This window comes from Pleurodeles waltl, chromosome 3_1, assembly GCF_031143425.1.
Source record: "Pleurodeles waltl isolate 20211129_DDA chromosome 3_1, aPleWal1.hap1.20221129, whole genome shotgun sequence".
Taxonomy (NCBI): domain Eukaryota; kingdom Metazoa; phylum Chordata; class Amphibia; order Caudata; family Salamandridae; genus Pleurodeles; species Pleurodeles waltl.
The window spans coordinates 1,846,160,958-1,846,182,124 of record NC_090440.1 but is presented as its reverse complement, the minus strand read 5'-3'; the positions used below and the strand labels follow the sequence as shown (position 1 = coordinate 1,846,182,124).

Here is a 21,167-nt window from a genome sequence, read left to right as displayed (position 1 = left end):
GTAACGAAAGCTAGAAAGGGAGGGATCGCTAAGTGGAGGCGACTGCCCTTTCCAGATTCCTGCTCACCAAGTCTGAGTGATAGACGTTCACCCCCAGGCACTTGAGGGTGTCAAGCCGCCACTCCAGACTGTTAGCATGGGGACCTCGTCCTGTGGTAAACCACCCACCAGAGTGGAAGTGAACAATATTTAGCCTAGATGATACTAAGACCCAACAGGTTCCGTAAACTATAGAGCATGGAAATGAGTGGGCACAATGATGTACCAGCATCTCACAAATACATCAGAGCAGTGTCCAAATACAGCAACATTATGTGCTGGTCCTCAGACTCATGCACTTCCCAAGTCCTAGGCTTGGTGCAGAGCCAAGCTGCCAGGGGCACCATAGCGAGTGTGAAGAAAAGCAACAACAGCGGGCAACCTTGTCTAGTGCCTTGATGTATTCCTGTGCTGTCAGATTTGACTGTGCCATTTTTATTGCGCACTGTTGGATTGCAGTATGAAGACTTGGCCCACTGCAGTAAGCCTGGGTCCAACCCCAAGTGCTCGAGCACCACAGACTTATACCACCAACCAAGAGTGTTGAATGCCTTTTCCATGTCAAGCAACAAAACTACAGAGCTCTCAAAGTCACCATTGCACGCCCTCATCAGGCTCAACCGTCAGAGGATTTTCATAAAGGTGTTGGGTTTCAGTATAAATCAGTTTTTGTCAATACCTGGCAGCAGCCTATTTGCCAGGATTTGGCCCAATGTATTATAATCTAAGTTTAGCAGGGAGAGTGGCTGGTATGACTGAATGTCCTGCGGGTCTGTCCCTGGCTTGGCAAGTACCACTGTAACAGCATTTGTGAGGGTGGAGGGAAACACTTCTGTCTCTGCTGACTCTTCTTACATTTTCAGTGGGTATGAGGTGAGGAGCATACAGAAAGACGTGTAATACTCTACCAGGCAGTAGGGGCGGGTGGAGCACACAAAGTTGTACCCTGCAGAATTCTGCAAAGTTAGAAAAAAAACTCAGTAGAGTTCTGCGGAGTTCATGTGGGGCATAATGCCACCTGCTATGGGCAATTTAATGTTCCCGATCTTGGAAGCACTAAGCAGGGTTGGGTGTCTGCTTAGCACTTCCAAGATCAGGCTGGCCACTTCCCTTCATCAACTGCTGCCCTCCTTCACAAACTTGGTATGGAGGGCCAAGCACAGTCTTGCACCAGCCTTGCACGTGCATTTTGAACTTGCACACAGCCTCACACCACCCTTTCTTTAGGGCCCAGCACTAACAGCAAGCAGCAAACCAGCTCAGTACCAGCAGTCTCCCATTTTCAGAAAGTGGCTAGCTTTGCTTCCCACTAGGCTAGTCACTTTCTAAGGCCACACAAATTTCTCTGGTGGGGACTAACACCCAGCAGCTGATGCATTGCTTACTTGGTCTTCTCTTCTCCGGGCCGGCTCCGTTCTCCCTGATGGCCTCTACTGGGTGCCCTGGGGCACTGGACCTGGACATTATTGCATATGTGACGGAGGGTATGTGCATGCTGGAAAAAATGAAACGTGCAGTCAGAGCTACATGGAAAAGAACCTGTCTCCCCAGACTCTCTGACTGTAAGTTTCCTTTTTTCTAAGCACATCACCTCATATATAAATATTGTCTTTGACCGCAACAAGGGCTTAATTCTTCTCAATGCTTCTGGGTCCAGGCCAAGGTCCACCGGTGAGTTTCATTTTGCTGCCAGAGCTAGCTGAGTTTTTTGCCAAACTCTGCGTTTCAGCAGAGCATGTAGTTGCAAAAAACTCTGATAACTCCACCAGTGGAGCGCAGCTCACTGCCCACCCCTACCAGGAAGCCATTCATCCTTGGTGTTTTGTTCCATGCCATCTGCAAGATGGCTTCGCGTATCTCATCCACCTGTAAGGGCCCCTCAGGCTATACACTCCGAAGTAGGTCAGCAAGGGGAAGAGGGATCTCTCTCAGGAAGCCCCATATTTGGTCAGTAGTGGTGGTGTCCTGCGCCACGTACAGGGTGCTATAGAAGGCCCTTAATGCAGTGTTTATGTCAGCCTGGGAGCAGCTTAATACCCCTCGCTGTGTTTGGATATCCCCTATTGTGGAGTGGTGTGGCTCCCCTGCAACAGCGACACAAAAGTGGGCAGTGTACTCCTTGTAACTGAGTTTTGAAAGCCAGGCCACCAGTTTCCTGTGCTTCTGCCTAAGTTCCTTAAGTTGGGCAACATGGCTGTGTACCCGTCAGACTCCATGCGTAGTTGAAGCTTTCATTCAGAATTCTACTCATAAACATTAGCCTTTTTCTTGTGTCGTCCTATAGAGGACCATAGCCAGTAATATTTGTCTCTGGGGGCATTGCCCCCAGTAATGACAAAACTAGAAAAAGGTTTGGGGAATGTGAGCTCTATCTCTTCAACATTTGTGTCATACATTTGCAATACCCAACAGCTGTTAAAGCATACACAGCATATTTTATTTTGTACTTTACGACTACAGTAAGGCTCTTCTACCGGAACTGCTGGGAAACATGTATCAAGTTGAAGCATCATATAGTTTGAAGACCATTTTACGGAAGGGTGCTCGAGCAAAGGATGCTATGCATTTCCCCCTCAAGGGTGTTTTGTCAAACACTGTAGAAAATAGTACATCAAAAAGCAAATTGGACAGATAACATTAGTCAAACTTGGATTATAAATAAATGCAAGTTTCAATCAATCAATCAGTTGACTTGTAACGCACAAGGTATCCAGGCGCTGGCAGGGTCCAGGGTCTCACCCATATTGCCAGGTTACTCAGCGTTCTACAGAACTCCTGTGGCGTAGGGAAGATCCTGAGGTGCTGGGTGTGGCAGTTCCAGGCTTTGGCTGCAAGGTAGGAAAAAGATCATCCTCCTGCTCTTTTGCATGGGTGGTGGGGAATATGGGCCAGAGTGAGGGATGCGGAGTACAGGTGTCTGGAAGGTTTCCGGAATCTCAGGGAAAAGTTGTGCATGGCCTTGAACAGGTGGGTGAGGAGCTTAAACTGGCATCTCTTCTGAACCGGAACCCAGTAGAGTTTTTAGAAATTGGGTGGTGATGTGAGTGCACAAGGGAGATCCAGTATGAGTCTTGCTGTGGCGTTTTGGATGGATTGTAGTCTTCAAACTATATTGGCCTTGATTCCCACATAGAGGGTGTTTCAGTAGTCCAGTTGAGTGGTGGTGTGTACTTGGTTATTGGTGCATCTCGCATTTTGGGGACGTCACTTGAAAATCTTACCTAACATGCTCAGGATGAAGAAGCAGGGCAATGACATTGTATTGACTCAGGACCTCGTGGTGAGTTTGCTGTCCAGGATGATTCCCAGATTCCTGGCATGCTCAGCTGGGGTAGGAGTGGGTCCCAGTTCTGTGGGCCACCAAGAGGATCCCAGGTGGATGTGTTGCTGCTAAAGATCAAGACTTCTGTTTTGTCTGTGTTGAACTTGAGTCAGTTATTCCTCATCCAGTTGGCAAGGCTGGTCATGCATTGGTGAAGTTGGTACTGGCGGCAGTGGAGTTTTTAGAGAGGGAGAGGATGAGTTGCGTGTTGTCAGCGTAGGATATAATATTGAGTCCATGGGATCTGAGTATGTTGGCAAGTGGGGACATCTAGATGTTGAAGAGGGTGGGGCTCAGTGATGAGCCTTGAGGGCCTCTGAAAATGATTGATTTGGGTTTGGAGGTGAAGGATGGAATGTTGACTTGTATTCTGTCAGTGAGGAAGGAGGCAATCTATCTGAGGGCATCTCCTTTGATGCCTATATTTTGAAGTCTGGTGATGATGTTGGTGGGAGATGGTGTCAGAAGCTGCTGATAAATCGAGAAGGATAAGGGCAGCTGTCTCTCCTTTGTTGAGGAGGACCTGGACATCTTCTCTGGCTGCAATCAGGGCTGTCTCGGCACTGTGGTTGCTGCAGAATCTGGATTGGGAGTCGGCCAGGAGGCGAGTTGTTGTTGATGTCTTTTTCATTGACTTTGGCCCAAAAAGGGACAGGGGAATGGTTCTGTAGTTGCTGAGTTCATTGCGTTCCGCTGGAGGTTTCTTCAGCAGGGTTTTGATTTCTGCATTCATCCAGTCTTCTGAGAAAGTGGCAGAATCCATTGAAGTGTTTAGTGGGGTGGAAATTTTGAGGTAGACCCTAGATGCTTCCACAGTTGACAATGTGGTGAGAACATGGGTCAGGTGGGGCTACTGAGTGGATGGATTTCAGGTTTGTAAGAGTCTTGGCCACTATCCCCAAGAGATATTTGAGGAAAATAGATTTAGATGGTCAGTATCAATAAAGCAATCAAGGATTTGTAAAGCATGGCTAATAACCCATAAGGTCTCAAGGTGCTGTATGAAGGCCCTTCCTGAACCGCTTCAGTGATGCGGTTTGCCTGAGCTTGAGGAGAGGTATGTTCCATGTCCGGGCTGCTAGGTAGGAGAAGGATCTTCCTCCTGCTGTAATTTTCCAGATGTTGGGGATGGCTACAAGGGCAAGCTAGGAGGAAAGAAGACATCTGTTGGGTACGAAGAAGGTGAGGCGTGGTTAAGTATGCTGCTTATATATTGTGCAGTTTTTTTGAAGGTGTGGATCAGGAGTTTGTGTGTGATGCACGTGTTGACTGGGAGCATAGGTCTCTGAGGTGGAAGGACATTCGGCTATGTTGGGGGATGTCCAGGATGAGTCTGGCTGCTGCATTTTGGACGCATTGTCTTCCTGATTGAACTTTCTTGGTAATGCCAGCATATAGTGCTTTACCGTTGTCTAGTTTGCTGGTGATGAGTGTGTGGGTGACTGTCTTCCTCGTGTTGCGGGGAATCCATTTGAACATTTGAAGATTATCAGCAGGAGACAGAGGGTGTGGCGGCTTGATGAGGAAACAGCATTAACTTGGCGGGTCATCAAAAAAGTGGCATCCAGGATGATGTCCAGGTTGCGTGCATGGTCTGTGGGGTTGGGGGTGTTACCCAGTGAGGTGGGCCACCAGGAGTCATTCCAGGCAGAAGGGGTGGAGCCAATCACAAGGATCTCTGTCTTGTCTGCGTTGAGCTTGAGGCAGCTGGCCTCCACCCAGGCAATGACTGCTCTTATCCTGTTGTGAAAATTCATCTTGGCTTGCGCTGAGTCCTCAGACAGGGAGAGGATCAGTTGGGTGTCATTAGTGTAGGAGACAATGTTTAGCTTGTGTTGGCTAGGGATCTTGGCAGGTGGAGCCATGCATATGTTGAAAAGCGTTGGGTTGAGTGAGGATCCTTGGGGCACTCTGCAGCAAGTGCCTTTAGGTTCTCATGTGAATGGTGGTAGTAATATATTCTGTGTTCTTCCGGTGAGGAAGGACCTGGTCCAGTTCAAGTCTTTGTCTCGGATGCCGTCATTGTGCAGTCCGTCGCAGAGGGTGGAGTGAAAACTGTTTCAGATGCAGTGGAGAGGTCGAGGAGGATGAATGCGACAGTGCCTCCTTAGTCCTGTATGATGTGTATGTCATCGGTGGCTGCTAAGAGTGTGGTTTTGGTGTTGTGGTTGATTCTGAAACCAGACTGGGAAAGAACTCAGTGAGTTGCTGGTTGACGGCCTTCTCCATTACCCTTGACTGGGAAAGGGAGCAAAGAGATGGGTCTGTAGTTCTTCAGCTTCCTAGGGTCGGTGGTGGGTTTATTGAGTAGCAGGCTGATTTCGGAGTGTTTACAGTTTGAGGGGAATGTGGCGGTCTTAAAGGATAGGTTGTTGGTTCAGCAGAGCTCCGGTGCTATGGAGGTGCTGGCCAGGTTGAGGATGTGATGAGGCCATGGATCCCAGGGTGCTCCTCAGTGGATGGAGTTCATCAGTCTTTGGGTGTCCTCTATGGTGATGGGGGCCCAGGAGTTCAATATCTGGTGGGGCGCAAGGCCCGTGGTGATGAACGGTGGTGGTGGGCTCTGGTTCCTGAAGCCTTCTTAGATGTCCTGGTGAAAGAAGGTGACGAGGTGGTCGCAGAGGTCTTGGGAGGGAGGGATGGATGAGGTGTCTGCCCTGTGTTTCGAGAACTCTTTGACAATGACGAAGAGCTCTTTGGTGTTGTGAATGCTGGTGTGAAGGTGTGCTTGAAAGGTGGCTTTTTTGGCGGTTCTGATGGTGCTTGGTGACTGCTATTTTCCTAGGTGGATTTGCTGAGTCTCGATTTATGTTCCAATAGTCTGCAGACGTGCTTGGATTCCTGTAGGTCTGGCATAAACCACTTGGGTGTTTTTCTCTGTCGATGTCGATACCCTGTTAATTTCCTTAGAGGGGCTACAAGGTCAGTGTAGGTTGCTCGCGGCTTCGTTTGCGTCCACTGCATTTGGTGGGAGGGAGTGTTTGAGAGCGTTGGTAAGCTGAGCTTCTGTGACTTTACTCCAGTGTCTTCTGGGTGACAGGAGTGTGGTGGCATGCAGTGTTCTCTTTGTAGGTAAAGTGGATGCACTTGTGGTCAGTCCAATAGTGTTTGGAGGTGTGGGAGATGGTGTTTTTGTCCCCTACTAAGAAAGACCGGGCCGAGAATGTGTCCAGCACCATGCGTGGAGACGTTGACAAGTTGTTTGAGGCTGAGAGTTGTGAGTTTGTCCAGGAGGTTTGAGGTGTTGGGGTCATCAAGGGTATCAAGTTGGAAAGTGAGGTTGCCGAGTAGGATGTAGTCAGAGGAGGTGAGTGCTTGAGGGGCGATGTCTACGCAGACCTGGGTCGGGTCCGGGTGGCCTGTAGATGAGGGTGCCATGTAGGGAGGTGTTTGGGTTGGTCTGGATCTGGAAGTGTAGTTGCTCATGCATTGACTGTGACTTGGTGGTCAGGTGGAGGTTGTTCTTGTAGATTATGGCAATGCCTCCTCCAAGCCTGTTGTCACTATCCTTGTGGATGATTTTGTCATTGTCCGGGGTGGCCGTGGTGATGTCTGGGGCAGTGGTCGGGGTGATCCAGGTCTCCGCGAAGAACGTCCACGGGTGTTCCTGGGGTTGGCTTAGTAGCAGACTGAGGATCTTGCCGGGTTGAGGGCACGTAAAGTGCTGGCATTGAACCAGGGAATGGGGCGAGAACTGCGGCGAGAACTGTGGTGCTGGGCACGGTCCAGGTGTGGATGGGCTCAGATGGGCTTCCCTTTGGTGTGCCAGCTGTGATTAAGAAGAGGAGAGACGTGGGGGTCCGGTCAGGTGGGAGGCAGAAGGGTGGGAAAGCACTTCACGTGGGAAGGGAGGCGGGCCGCAGGGGTGGCAGCGTTGCAGGGGGTAGAAGGTAGAGGAATAGACAGAAAAATATGAGAACAGACAGAAGAAAAAAAAGAAAACAATGGAAAAACAGAGGTAAAAGGAAGAAATAAAAATCAGGAGTAAGGAGAGATATTTATTTGCAGATTGCCACTAGGCCACCAAGGATGAGGCACAGGCAGGCGCCTGTGCGTGCAGTAGGGCCGCAAACTGAGAGTCAGGCAGGCTCTCAGTTCATTCCCAATGCAGAGGCAGCAGCAGCAGGAGGAGCTGGGGAGGACAACAGACGCTGACCAGAGGTTACTGGAGTCACCGTCTCACAGCGATGTGGATGCCATTATGAAGTGGAGAGAGGCAGGGTTCCGGTCACCTCCATGGTGGGAGGGCGGGAAAAGTGCTTTAGGGGGGCAGGGGCATCAGAGGAGCAAGGGTAGAGAGTAGCAAAAGAGACAGAAAAATAAGAGAAGAGACTGAAAAAGGAGCAATACAACGATCTAACAACATACGTAAAAGGCATAAGTAAAAAAGCAGGAGTAAGGAGAGACAGAAAGACTGAAGATGCTTACTTGCAGATGCCACTAGGACCTCAAGGGATGAGGCAGCAGCAGGAGGAGCTGGGGAGGGCAGAAGACACTGGTCAGTAGCAATCATTCATGGTTTTGTTACACATTTGATAATTGGTCAATAGTATCACTTAGTATCAATCATTAGAGAGAAAGTTGGTGCACTCAGTAGGTGCCCCAAAGACCACACCTGTAGGATGAATGATGTCAGACACAGTAAATAGTGTCATTGATTTGAGAATGGAATGCACTTGAGAATTAGAAACAGCAGACAGGATTCTTTGTTTTCTGATGACATGAACAAAACCAGTTGGTTCACTGAGACTTGGGCTTTACTGTCTTGTGATCAGCTTTGACCTGAAGATTTGGGCAATCATGTCAAATATTTGAAAAAACATTTCTTTCTAAGTTTCTGGAGTTTAATTGAGCCTTAGCCAATGTAGTCATGGATTTAGATGGGCAAATGAGGTACTGAAAAAAGCAGTACAAGATTTTGAATGCAATATAGCATAGCCCGACTTGCAACTGAATGTGCTCTGCTTTCACAAAAAGGGCTTGTTACCACTGCATTGTTCCTGCAGCCAGCTTGGAGGCAGGGCAGGGGAGTCAGGAAATTCCTAGAACTTCAAAGGGAAATGTTTAGAAACTTCTCCTCACTTCAAAGAGGGCACAGATATAAAATGGAACCCTCAGACCCACTCTTCAGTTTACTTTCTTGACCTGTGACTCAGTGGACTACCTGCTGCTGTGGCTTGCTGTGTATTCCACAAAACTTATTTGCTGCACTCCGAAGAACTGTTTTGCTGCCTGGAGCCTGCCTTGAACCCTCAGAAGTCTGCCCTGCTACTTGAGGCTGATTCTCAACCTGAACTCAGGACTACCAGAGTGACTCTAGGAGCTAGTTTATTGACATTCTGATCAGAGCCAAAGAGACATAACAAGCTCAGACCAAGTTGGACCATCAGCTGAACCCAACCTAGTGAGTCCTAATCTCCCAAGTGGTGCCCTTCTAGTCCTGGAACCTTGGTGGTGGTGCCCAGATATCAAAATCCAAAAATTTGGGGCTAATAACGTTTTTGACTAAAAACTGCTTTGAGAACCGAGAGAAGAGAGGGAGCAACTTGGTTGTCTATCCTCCCAAGGTGCATTGCCGTTTAGCCTGACTTTGCAGCAGCTCCCACTAGGTTCTTCCCCACAGCAGTAAATCTTGTTCAGCAGTCCTTTGCCAAAGGGGTATCCGACCTCCAGGGAATACTGTCAGCTAGAGACTCCTGCTCCATCCCGCTGAAGATTTTTAACTTCCAAAAAAAGGCTCGGAGCCAGGTGTACTGCTTTTTCAAATGTACAAAATGTGATTTGGTAAATTGTTACCAGAGCACAATTTGCATTAGCTATTCAGTATTTGGCAGGGTTGTGCTTTGGGCATTCCTTCCAAATACCGAATGGTTATGGTATGTATTACTGTTTGATGACTGAATTCCAGTTGCAAAACAGTAATATCTTACCACCAATTTAAAAGTGGTGGTAACCCATTCTTATGGGAAGGTGGCCCCTACTCCAAACTTTTCAAACATCTTCCCTTCCTATATAACTGAAAAAGGGCCCACGTGATAAGGGTTGGTGGAATTTTAACTTTATAAATATTTAAGAAATTAGTAAAATACCTTTTCCACAAAGAATTCTAAAAACTTTGCAGGGCACCCATAGGACCAGAGCTGTTTTCTCCAAAGTAAGCAAAATGTAACTTATGAGAGATTACGACAAAAGAGTTTGCTCAAGTAAACATAATTATTAATCACTTACATTATTCTTGTCCCATATACAAATTATATGTCAGCCCTCGTTTGTGTCCTTCAAAACTACACCTTCGTTTTTAAGCGTGTTACTTTTCTAAAACCCCTTTTTGCATAACAACGTAATACCTGCAAGTTTCTTTGCAAACCAAGAGGGGTCAATCAAACACAATTATGTCACCAGCATGCATAACAGTATGCTCTGGATAAGCCCCCGGTTTGGGTGGAAAGTTATTGAGCTTCAGGAATTATTTTAGAAAATCAGACATATAGCTCGAAAATACCATAGGTTTTAGCAAACTGCCTTGTTAAAACCCATTTGCCTTGAAAAATATAGTGAGAGACCTTTGTTCCACCAGTAAAACGTCCCACCACATTGATTGATATAATGAGATAATTAATCTAATTAGACACAGAGGTATGTCCATAGATGATAATTTGGACCATAAAGCGCGTGTATCTAATAGGTGGAATGCTCCTGAGAAGTAATCGAATATAGCTTGTTATTTTTCCACAACAAATGTATTCAAAATGAACTGTGGCACCAATTTATAGTCTTCTACAGAGTGATTGGATCTAAGCCCGACTGTTCCATACGACTTAAATTCACTTCCTGAGCCCACCTTTGTATGTTCCAAGATTACGGGGGCAAAAATCTTCCCAAGGGCATCAAGCAAGTCAATTTGTTCATAATATCCTGGCATTTATTTGCAATCCTTTCAGTTGAGCGGGGTGATAATGCTCCCTTTCGAGGAATTCGGAATAAGACCGGTGTTGTAATACTGCACCATCATGGTTTCAAAATGTTTGCCCCATGATGTAGTATTTGCCTTGCACACAGCAATCAGAGCCTCAGCCCAAGGAAGAAGAGGATGGTGAGCCTGCGTTGTTTATATAATTCATTATTTGCACATGGGTAGGAAGAGAAATTTACGAGCTAACATGTTAACTGGCTGTTGGTGACCGATTAAACCCTTCTTTATATATATATATATATATATATATATATATATGTATATATATTGGTATAAACCTCCCAGGCGTGCCCAGCTAAGAGATTTACAGTCGCCTTAATTTGACAGGTTCGTTGTTGGTAACAGGAAAAGTTTACAATTTTAAGGAGCGTTGATGCGGTTGTCACATTGGGATGCTAGACATTTCCCACTAAATAGGCATTTGTGTTGTCAATTTGCTTCCTTAAAACTGATTACACATTTCCCTTTGTAACATTCCTGTACTGAATTTGGACAGTGAAGGTCCCCAGGCATAATTTTCCATTCTAAAGTGTGAAGTATCAAAGTGGTGAAACACATTTACATATTTTTTAAACTATTATTCACTTTCAAAATAAAATTGGCAAAATGATGTTCGTGAGTAAACACCTTATCATATTACCAACAATTTGAGTATTTTCAGCAAGGATAGAGTTCACACTAATATATCAAATTGCATTTTTACATGCCCCCCAATAATCAATTTTGTTATATTCCACCATATTTCCTTCATTTTCATAGGTGTTGTAGCACCATGGAAATTCAACTTGGCTTAACTTAACGAAACCTGTATACATTTTGCACCATCCTTTCATTTGGTTACTTGAAAATTATTTTTCAGGCTTCTTACGGTTACATGCATACTAAAGATTTGAGAGGGTACATTTGAGGTCAATTTATTGTATGTAACATGACCAGATGGATGCAATGCATCTAAAAAAAAAATCTTCTAGTTCTCGTAACGACGCCATTATTATATAATAGAGCAGGGGTAGCTTTGGCTCTGGTATGTCCCCTTTCTTCAGCAAATGGCATTCAGTTGCTATTGACTCAGCGGTCCTGTGGCCCAACAATAATTTGGCTATAGCAGTTCACAAAAACTCATCTTTACGTAAACTCATCTTGAGTTAGAGTGATTGCATCTTGTGTACAATTAATCACAGGCAATTTAAAAATATGAACAAACACCAACTGCGTCAATATTTAAAAGCACATTAAAAGTGAAGGGTTCTCCCGGCTTTCCTGTGGTGCACCTGCGGAGGGCACATCCCACTATTTTTTTCTCCTTCAGCACTGTACTTAGGTGGGAACTGCAGCAAGAACCACATTCCAATGAATGCAAGATGTCACTTGGGAACTAGAGTATGCAGACGCCCTCTGTTACGGTTGCTGAAAGCAAAAGAGAGGACTAGACATCAGGTATTCACAGTCTGCCAAAATCAGAGGCATATGCAGCAGGAGCAGGGACCTCATCAAAGCAGTGCATTCTCTACAATATGCCCACACTTCCATCAATTGCACTGCCAATTTTCTTTTACTGCTCACCCCCGTACTAGAAGCATGCCTGGGAGTCCATCCAGTGAGGGCATCATGTCTCCAGACACATAGGCCGTCTGACCACCTTATTACAACCCTGGCTCCAGGGAAATTCCAGCTCCACCAGGATCTTAGATCCTGGCGGTTTGGTGGGTGGTGGCAGTCCTAATACACCAGGGCAGTGCTGCAAGCAGTGGTGTCCTGGGGATTATGACTCCCTTCTCTACCAGCAGTTTCATGGCGGTAGCACTGCTATTAAAAGGCTCCCGGAGAATGGGTGCAGGCGACCCCAGTGGGCCCCTACACTGCCTATGCACTTGGGAAGGGTAATGCAGGGGCCCCCCAGGCCAGCACTATCACAATGTTCACTGTCTGCTTTGCAGACAGTGAACATTGCGAGGGTGCTATTGCACCCTGCAGGCTATAGCATTGCAGCCTGCTCGATTACGAGCCAGAGACAGTGCTGTAGTCTGTTTCCTGCTAGGCCAGTGGGTGGAAACTCAGGTTTCTACCCACTGACCTAGCAGCAAATTCTTAATAACACCGTCTGGGAGCTTGCTGCGTAGGCAGGAAACCACCCTGTCAAGAGTTTGGTGGACGGGCTTTCCTGTCCACCAAATTCATAATAGGGCCCATAGCGTCCTGTATCACCTCTATGGCACTTGTTATAATCAAAATAAGGTACTGGGCAAGAGGTGGACAACGGTGTGTCAATGAGACGGGGAGATACTGTATTATTCAGCCAGGCAGTGGGCTTGAGCAGTACTACACACTGTTGGAAAAACAGCCGCAATGTAGAGAATGGGTCGCCTTGAAGTTCACCATAATGAAGGTTAAAAATGGTAGAAGAAAAGCAAATAATTCTAGTCTCTGATTTGGGATGGGCCTAGGCTGCTTTGGTTCAACTCTCTGAATGTTGGGCACAATAAACGTTTTCCTAGTGGTAAACAGATATTTCGAGGCCAATTAATTGAATATGTTTTGAACTTCAAGTTTCAAGACAGCGTGCCTAACTAAGGGCTCGAATTAAAAGTGGCTGAGAACGAGCCACACAGTATAAGAGTATAAAATAAACGTTTCATCAACATATATGGAAAAGGTTTATCATTCTGCAATTTGAAGAACATTTAACATTTTATTTCAGCCATGTCTCTGGTGACGGTTCCCAAAATTCTTTTAAGGTGTCCTTGAAATGCCAATTTACAAAGTTATTTGTTGTTTAAGACGTTTGCTAGAATAAAACGTAAATTTACAGTTTTTTGCCTCCCTGATATAATGTTATTAAAACTGCGTAAGTGAAGATTTTGCAAATACACAAACCATGTGAATTCTCTGCCTGCGGTCTGCCATTTAAAATGCCAGTCTGCTTTGTGTGGATGATGAATTGCATTTGTTTTATGAGCTGACAGTGTACTGGAATGCAAATTAAAAACTTCCCTTGTGAATGATATTGAGCGAAAATAGTAATTACTGCGATCTTTTCATCTCTTCGGTAAAACAAAAGCGTTTTTGAAAAATGGCATTACTTCAAAGCTAAAAAAATTAGGAATCTGGAATACCACCATAGCTTAGTCCTACCCCTTGTTTCATGGATTTGCTGCTGTATTAAGTTATTTCTCAATAGGGTAATTGCCTTTTAAAATGTTTTCTAAATAGATCAAACCATTTAGTCATGGGAATTTGTAATTCTTGTGCAGTTTGTACGTTTGTGATCTGATGGGGTATTTGTTGGAGGATGGGTTCTCTCTTTTTTAACGTAATGTAATTTACTTGGAGATTTCACTTAGGTATGCTCATTTTGCTACTAATATACACAACCCTCTCCATCAACTTTGCTACAGGTATGCAAACCAGCGTTACTATTAGTTTGTTAAAACTAGAGTTAAATGCGGTGCTAGCGTAGTAAAGGTGTAGATTTAAAATGTATTATTTTGTTTGTGAATACACGATTCTTTGCAGCTCTTTATTGCATGTGCAGTGTAGGGAAGTTGCCATGCGTCCTTTTAAAATGTGTGGTCAGCTGCGTAAGTTAGTGAGTGCCTGAGTAAATGAGTTAATTTAGGAAGTGGAACACTTTGGAAATAATTTATAAGCAATGTATGCCTTCAATAAAAGCCTTGATTTGGCAGATGAACCAAGACATACTTCCTATCAGCTTCCGCTTTATGTAGAGATTGGGGGTAAACGTGTTCCACTGTTGTGTAATGTTCATTTTTAGACATCTCTTAGAGGGTGCGCAGATCATTTGTTTTTAAAGCTAAGGTTTCTATGTGAAAAAATATTTTTGATGAAGTAACCTAAATTACAAGCATAAAAAAGTAATAAAATGAGAGCAGGGCAGGTTTAACAAAATGGGTTATTAGTTAGATAGGATGTGAGTACTTCCCAAGTAAAAAGACCAAAGTCTTGTTAGGTCAAATAGGAGGGTGTGTTGGGTCAATTATCCACATTCAAAGTGGGAAAGGGGAAAATCTTGTATCTATCCTCTGGAACCAAAGGTAAATGCCACATTTTCACAAACAAATCCCCAAATTGTGATACCCATTGTTTCTCACCCTGTACAAGCTAATAACAGTAATAGACTTTTGAACCTATTTTTTATTTTTTTTACTACCAGTCAGCACGACTACCAGGGAGGGGATAAATGACAAAAATAAGAGGAATAAAACAGAATACCACTACCTTGTGAAATACTTAGTTCCCCATCATCTGGAAGTGGGCATAACAGCTATATATTTATTGTAAGCTACACATACCTGTCACATTTTCTGAGCACTTATCTTGCCGTGTTTTACATACCCTCTACAGATCTCTGGGAAAGGAATAATGCCCATCAAATGCTTGGCAGTGGTATCTCTCAATGTGAATGGACTGACCCACTACATTAAAAAAACAAATACATGAAGAACCATCTGTCTGATAAAGAGAGTAAAAAAATTTATATGAGACAAGGCAGGAAAGTTAATTATCCAGGTAACAAGAGATGAAGGAAGACACATTTTACACCCTGATGGAACATGGAAAGAAATTAGTGGCTATTTTAATGCACAAGGAATTGCCAGCCAGGATAATGAATACATGATTGGATGGGGATGGGCGATTTGTGTTTGCAAAGTTGAAAATACAGGAGACAACTCTTATAGTTGGCTTGATCTATGCCCCAGTGGGAGATAAGACAGATTTCATCTCTTTTTTAATAGAGATTGATACATACAAATGTTAAAACAAAGATGCTTACATGTGGTGACTGGTGTCTGATCCGATCTTTAATCGATCAGGTAGGCCTGAAATTTGCCGTAATGGGAACATACTAATATTACAAGACAGGATAAATTACCATGCCCTAACAGAGCCATGTAGTCTATTGCAAGCCATGAGAAAAAGATTATACCTTCACTTTGTGTACACCTGCTACTTGGATACAAATAGATTTCTTTTTTAAGTCTGCAGGGTTATTTAGGAGAAGTCTGATACCCAAGATAGCACCTATCCCGGTCTCAGACCATGATCCCATAGATATTAAATAAGATATTAACCTAATCCCTACACCAGCAAGTCAATTACGTATGAATATAGACATGTTGATGTATAATTCTAACTGCAGATTCCTCGTCATTTGAGTATCTCCCAGATATTAGACTCGGTATGAAAAATCTTTAGCTGTACCCCTGAATGCCAGTAGGTGGCATTGTGTGGTTCTGCACAGCCATCGTTCTGCTTCCAAAATGAAAGCGATGCATATAAGCACCATCCATGCAAGCTGACATCAGTTCTTTTCTTACGTGCCACCAGACATGGTAAACCGAAGCTCTATGGTTCTAAACTGCCCAAGACTCCATGCCGTGCCCAGTTAAAGTGAAAGGGAATGTCCTGTTCCAAAAGTTGTTCCCACGGCAGATCATCATTATGATCAAAGTCTTCAGGTTCAAACAAAACATAAAAAGTCCAAGCAGGACTTAACCCTATTCCCCCCACTTGAACTTCAGAGAAGGTGCAAGAGAGTAAAAATGCCTCCTGGTTTCTCTTTTGAAGCCGTTTCCCTTCATAGCCAATTCCTACTCTGTTTGGAATCTTTAGGGCCGTCAGCAATGTTGCAACAAATGGAAGACTTCCATGATGACATGCTGCAGCTCTTGCCATTCTTCCATCTGTCTCTGGTGTGCCTTCAGGCCCCAAGGAACCAAGAGGACATCATGCTAGAATCCAGCTGGTAGGTCCATCCTCTGCTCCTTCTGGACCCCTTTTGGGTGCTGCACTGTAATCAGTGCTAAATCTGACTATGCCACCACAACAGATGCCAAAATGTGGTACATCAACGCCAGACAACAAAGCACTCCCTACAGTGCTTTCTGACTCAGAGTCAGTGCCACCTCGACTGAGGCAGTGCCCTCTTCCACCTGGGGCCCAGCCCTTTGACAACCTTCCTCAATACATTGCCCCTACCTCATGGAATGGCTCACGTCCTTCCTATTTTGTTTGGCACAGACTTGGACAATGTTGTTTATGATGCAAGGGATGAAGTGACACATCCCTGTAAGTATGACAACTTGCTTGAGGATCCTCAGGAGGTCTGTACCCTGGACACTTAAGCAGATAAGGGGCTTGTTTCTCCACATTGGCCTGCCACTCAGAAAGTGTCTCATTCACGGTGGTAATGCGAAGAATGATGAGGTTCTTAACTGCCAGTTGCCTTCTGTGAAAGTGAAAATAAATGAGATCACTGAGGTGCTTTAGTCCATGCAAAATAATGCTAAACCTCTCCTTCCTTTAATTAAAACCCTCACAGAGGTCATCTAAGGACTTGGAAAACCATGTTCTGGTCCTATCCTTTGGTCAACAGACAGATTGCACAATACCAATGTGCAGCCCAGGAAGACCCAGACTTTCTCAGCACAGAACCCAATATTAGAAAGCTTGGTTGCACAGGCATCCACAGACTGGCAAACCCCCAATTTGGGAAGAGAATACTGTCTTCCACCAGCTTGACACTGTGTTGAGTTAATGCCAGTTTCCTGTTGAGGTGCTACATCCATTCCCTTAGGGAATCTTTGGCTCAGATTCGTCCTGCTGTGTCGGATGATGTATGATTCACCCTTACACAAGTCATTTACAGGGCAATAATGCCACAAAGTTCACAGTCTGCTGTGGGACAGACACTACAGATTCCTGCCGTGGCCCTCAGGTTACATGCCTAGATTAGATTAAATGACTTCCCGGGGATTTCCAGGCCACTTTGATAGGCACGTTCTTTGATGGCTCTCACCTTTTTGACAAAAAAGCAGAAATGGCCATTCAGACCTTCAAGGACTGTAGTGCTTCAGTGCATTTATTGGGCCTGTTCATCCGACATGCCAGCAATTCCACCCACTGTGCAGTTACAGTAGGGGCTTTCAGTATATCCAGAAAACTCTGCCTGCGTTTCCTGGCTGATGTTGAGGCTCCCAAAGGCAACATTTCCAACAGGTGCAAGGAGTGGCGCCTTCTAGCTCCTACAGCTGCAAAACCTCCTTTGTTTGCCCTTTGAAGCTCACTCCCTCCCTATTGGAGACTGGATCAAATATTTTTGTGTCTGGGTGGCAGCCAATCACTTCGGACAAATGGGTACTGCAAATTGTTCAATGGGGTTGCTCTCTACCATTTCTTGTTACCCTGTCATATTTCCCATCACCAGTGGAACTGCCGATGGAGGACCATCTGTCCCTCTTGCAGCAGAAAGAGCATGTCCTTTTTCCAACGGAGCAAGTGATGGTGCCTACATGAGAAGCTAGCACTGACAACTACTCCCACTAATTTCTAGTGCTGAAGAAGGACAAAAGCTTCTCAGAGCTCTTTTTGTATCCTGCCAGTGGAGTCTCTCCTCCTCTTTAGAAGGGTGAAGTGGGGCGAAGAATGTTGAGGGTAATACTTTGGCCAACATTAAAAAGATACACTATATTGTTAGAAATGAGGCTCGGGTTACCAGAAACAGCCTATCTGGAAAGAATGTTGTTTCTAGCAGGTTGATGGAGTGGACCTGTAACTCACTCAACAACCACACCTGATGTTATGGGAAAAAACAGTGTTGAGGGTGAGGAGCCGCAATAGACAGCTATGCAGTGGTTCAAGGAGAGTGCACAATTGGAATGGGAGTACCAAGCTGAGCTCCTACTGAAGCATAATAAAGGAAGAGGATGGAAAAATACATTACAAACCTTTCAAAAACAAAAGTATACTTGTCGGAGCAAATCCCTGCTAGGCTAAAAACAACATAAAAAGCAACACTTTAGAAAGTTTAGCTTCAAGTTAGTCAATCTGCACAGTAGCCAACAGTTGCCACTGGGGCAAGCTACAAACTTGCCCCAATGGCAGATGATCCTTACGTTGACCTCATGTCTTTCAGACTGATAAAAGAGTTTTTTAGATGGTTTATGACAAGTGTGCTCACTGCGCAAAATAGTGTTATGTAAAAACTGTTACATATATGTTGTATTATTTGTCATATTTATATTCATCTTTAGACATGTATAAGGCGCATTGATTTTTATAAATTGTAACAACATTTGAACTTTATATGGAAGATTCCAATGTATGTGTTCTAAAGATGATGGATTTAATCATGTCTATCTATGGAAATGCACCCCTGAATATTCTGAGCTAAAATTAAGGCACTTTATGAAATCAGAATCCGCATCCATTCAATGTTCTATGATGGGAAATTAACAAGAGTCATATATCATGTACGTAATCTTCTGTTGTTCATGTGTTGGCTTGCTAACATTTAGATTTTTTATATTTGTTGCACCTGGTCCCTTTTGCAGAGTAGCTTTTGCAGAGCTTTTTGCCTTCTTTTGCTGAACCCGGTTTTGTTGGCATTACGACTTCCAACAAGACCTGAGGTGCTGGTGCTCTTTCCTTTAAACATGATAAAATTGGCCTACCCATGCTTGCCACATTCAGTTTACCTTGAGTCCCTAGTAAATTGTAATACTTGTACTCGGGCCTGAAGATTAAATGCTACTAGTGAGCCTGAAGCACTCATTGTGCCACCCACTACAGTAGCCTTTTAAAAGATGTATCTTGCTTCCCACTGCAGCCTGTAGTGCAGTTTTGAACTGCCACTTCAACACGGCAAAACAAACATTTAGCCAAGCATAAACCCTCCTTATTACTACTTATAAGGTAGACCTTAAGGTAGTCACTAGAGATTCACAAGAGCAGGGTGCATTGTATTTAAAAGTAGGACGTGTGTTTAAATTTTACATGGCCTGGCTGTGAAAAACTCCTAATGTTGTTTTTCACCATTGTATTTCTCCTATTGACCAGCACTAGGTTGGTTTCCTTATTACATTTGTGCCATCTGCCAGTGTCCTGGATCCCATAACTCTGAATTGCCCTGCTGCAGAGTGTTTGTATATTGCTTTCAGACTGTAGCACAAATAAGGTATATGTGTGGCCATGATGGTCCATCGTACAGGGTAGCTCTGTAAGAGCTGTACCCAGCCGCACTTATACTTCAAATGGCTTTGCCTACTGCACACACAACGGAAATTGACACCAGGACTGTCCTGTCTTTTCTCAGAACTTTCCAGAGCCAGATGTGGGGGTAGGACCGGGAGACCACCCCACGAAGGATGGTACCTGGTATAAATATTGAATCCCCAACATCAATCTTCAGAACACTCCTGGACCTGTGTAAATATGAAGAACAACTGCCCTGCTGCCAGAGAACTGCACTGCTGCTGAAGACTGCCTTGCTGTCTGAGAATGAAGCCTGGACCTGCTTACATTCTTCCCAGGCTAACACAGAGTGACTCCAATGGTTAATTTTCCAAATTCTTGTGTGACATACTGGGAGGAAAGTTTCTGAGGGTTCCCTGCAACTTCCCAGCTGACATACTGCAGTTGGACCTGCCTGGACATGCAACTCCACCTGCCTGAGCCCTGCTGGCCTCTGTTTAAGTGAGTCCCTGATTCCCAAGAAATGTCTTCCTGGGTCCTGAACCGTTGGCTGGCAATCAGAATGTACTCCTCTGCCAGAAAAGGGGGAAATCCTGGAGCTTGTGATCCTCTTGAAGACCGCTTGTGATGACTGGCAAAACAAAGCTCTAGTGAGACCTGCTCCTCGCATCAACAGTAACCACCAGCGTTGACCGGCAATGGGAGAGACAAACTTTGCTCTACAGCAATGACAGCTCATGGTGGCTGAGAAGAGAAAGCAAAAGCAACAACTGTCTGCTAGGCTCGACCGGGCCTTCAGGCTACAGTGATGACAGCCCATAAGAGCTGACCTGCTCTTCAAGCTGCAACAACAACCATCTGTGACTCCCTGCCTGCTCCTCACCTCCTCCTCCGCCATGAAGAACTCTTCTCGCTGGAATCTGAATGTGACTTTTCAGGAGGAGTAACTTGGTTTCTGTATTTGACATCCTCTCCATTGCACTTGTATAGCACAACCAGATGACTGTGAGTGGAGCTTGTGCTTTTATGGTCTATTTTCCCTCATAAAATTAAAAACTGATATCTCCAGTTCTACTCCTTGGAGTTCTGTCATTCTGATACCATTTTGTTTATTAGAATTCACTCTGTGCTTCAGAATTGGTTTGGAAGTTTTCTTGTATTGTGTTTTCACTTTATCACTGTTTGTGTGCTGCATAAACAATTTACACATTGAGGATTTGATAAAAACAGATAAATCAATTTGTTGCAGAATCCAAAACAGGATTATAGAATGGACCATTCACAATACTGGTAATATGTCCAGCTGTCTCACTGTTTGGTAAGAATTCTGGAGAAACACAGCATAGAGATACCAAAATGCCCTATTAGCCAATAATTACATATATGGAAGGATCATAGAGGACTGTCCTGGGTTTGATGCAGTTTTGATCAAAAACATAGCTGTGAAAAACTCAACCAAACTATGACATGTATTGGAGGAGAGACTGACAACACAGTTCCTAAACCCAGGGCTTCATTATGACTTTGGCAATCCCACCACGGGACCGCCAAAGCTAAGGTTAGGACACCACTGTCATACCGGTGGCATCCCCCCCAAGCGTATTACAGTGTTCCCATCAGGCTGAATATTTGGCCTCGTATATTTTAGGGTGGCCTCTTCATATTGAATTATTTTAAGAATTATTAACATTCAAGGAGTTTTGAGGTACTCAAATGTATATTAAAGACAATGTTATATGACTCTTACTTTAAATGTTTAGACTGTTTGATACTTTAATGAATTACATAAATTGTTCTCATTAGCTATTAATTCCTATGATTATTACATAATCTATCATATGC

At 44.5% G+C, this 21,167-nt stretch overlaps 1 protein-coding gene across 8 annotated transcripts in view; it reads left to right on the top strand.

Moving 5' to 3' along the window:
* GULP1 (GULP PTB domain containing engulfment adaptor 1) overlaps window positions 1–21,167 on the top strand; it is a 1,895,686-nt gene that overhangs the window by 1,866,150 nt on the left and 8,369 nt on the right. The window lies entirely within an intron of this gene.